Raw genomic sequence first — 2,218 nt, 5'->3', positions numbered from 1 at the left:
TCTCTCTCTCTCTGTGTGTGTGTGTGTGTGTGTGTGTGTGTATGTGTGTCTGTAAGAGAGAGAGACAGAAGCAGAAACAGAGACAGAGACAGACAGAGAGATAGAGAGACAGAGACAGAGAAATAGAGACAAAGACAGAGAGACCAACAGAAATAGAGACAGAGAATATGAGATGAGATTAATACATTAGGTTCTTTTTTTAACCTAAAAATGTGATTCTATTTTCAACATGAAGCTTCATAATCCTCTGGGTTTCTTCTTTTATATGCAGGCTTTTACTCTCCTGGAAAGACAAATGCATTAAAAAGCAATCATTTGACAGCATTTTAGTTAAGTCTTGTCTCTTTGCCACTGAACCAATCAATATATTGACATAGGGGATTTAATTAATTTACATTCAAAGTTATTGAACAGGTGACAACCTGTTCTCATTTTGGTCATTGGTTCTTCAGGCTTCATTCATCCTTTGTACCTCTTTTCACTCATCCATCATTATGACCTGGCAATCTACTGTGGTGATAGGCTTGGCTACCATTCCTTTTATATCTGTCTTTCTAGTGAGATGCACACTTTTGCATGTTTTCCTATGGTAGCACTTGACCTCTTGCACATAGTTTGAGATGTGCCTAAGCAGTTTTGTAAGACTAGTTTGTGATTTTGAAGCCAGAGTTTTGAAAGATGTCTTCAATGTGAGCAATACTCTCATTGAGATGTTTGATTTGCTTTTTGCTTCCCTTTGTGCCCAGTCAATATATTATCAGTACATTATAGTTTTCTTCCCTAAGTGGTTTCTGTTGAGAAATTTATTGTTGATCTAGATCTCTTATATGTGATTGACATTTTCTCATAATCTTTTTAGGATTGTCTCTTTGTCTTTAAATTTTGACAGTTTGAACATAATGTGCAGTTGTGAGGGCCTCTTTGGGACTCTGTGCTTCCTGGATCTGGGAATCTATCTTCCTTCCAAGACTTGGAAAGTTCTCAGCTGACTTTTCATTGTATATCGTTCTGTGCCTTTATCCATCTCCTCTCACTCTAGACTCTTATAATGTGAGTATTTGTTAGCTTAATGGTGTCATTTAAGTCCCCAAAGCTTTCTCTACTCTTTTTCATTTTTTTTCTCCTCTGACTTGGCTAATCCAAAAGATCTGTCTACAAGTTCAGAAATGCTTCCATGTTGTGTATATTGTTGCTGTCGCTTTTACCTATAATCTCTGACATTCATTGAACTCAGTAGAAATTTTTTTTCTTTATGCTATCTCAGGCATTTCTAATTCAAATAATGGATTACCTCGAGTTTTACCAAATGGCTTTCACTTTTTGGTATCTTCCTGAACTTCCTTCATATCATTCTTTAAATTATGTTTTAGGTATTTAATATATTATTTTTCCTTTCATGTCTGTTAATGGAGTATCATTGTGTTTTTAAAAAGATTACACTTCTTGTTGTTTTCATATTTCTCTTTTCCCTAATTTGTTATGTATAAGTCTGGTCCAAAATTTGCCTTTTTCCTCTTCTGTGTGGTGAGGTTTTTTTTCCATAGAAAGAGGTGTTCTTCCTTGGCTAGGTTTAATATTCTGGGATAGGTAAATACAAGCTTTGACACTATGGTGTCTCAGTAGTGTGGCAGCTTTGCAGATTACCTAGACATAGTGTTTCTTTTTGATGTCTGAGTTTGTGTCACTGTGCTAGGCTGCAGGTATCAGTGATAGATAATCTAGTTCCAATATGCTGAAGGGATTGTGGTGGTTTGGATATTCTTAGCCAAGGGAGGGGCTCTGTTAGGAAGTTTAGCCTTGTTGGATGAAGTGTGATACTTTGGAGGTGTGCTTTGAAATATTCTTCCTAGCTTCCTGGATGTCAGTCAGTCTTCTCCCAGGTGCCTTCAGAGCAAGATGTAGAACTGTCAGCTCTTCCCGTACCATTTCTGCCTAGATGCTGCCATGCTCCTACCTTGATGATAATGGACTGAACCTCTGAACCTGTAAGCCAGCCCCAATTAAATGTTGTGCTTATAAGAGTTACCTTGGTCATGGTGCCTGTTCAGTAACTAAGACAGGGACTATCATCTGGATGCCAAATTGTTGCATGTGGACCCTTATAAGCATAGTAGGCCATCAGCTAAATGATGAGATTCAAGTAGGTTTGCATCCTATTTAAATTACTGCTTTATCTGGCTCATGTATTTGTGGGTGCTATCCTCTAGCTGGCCAGCTA

The sequence above is a fragment of the Mus caroli genome, chromosome 5 (assembly GCF_900094665.2).
Source record: "Mus caroli chromosome 5, CAROLI_EIJ_v1.1, whole genome shotgun sequence".
Lineage (NCBI taxonomy): Eukaryota > Metazoa > Chordata > Mammalia > Rodentia > Muridae > Mus > Mus caroli.
The sequence above is the reverse complement of the archived record's forward strand: the minus strand, read 5'-3'. Positions refer to the sequence as shown.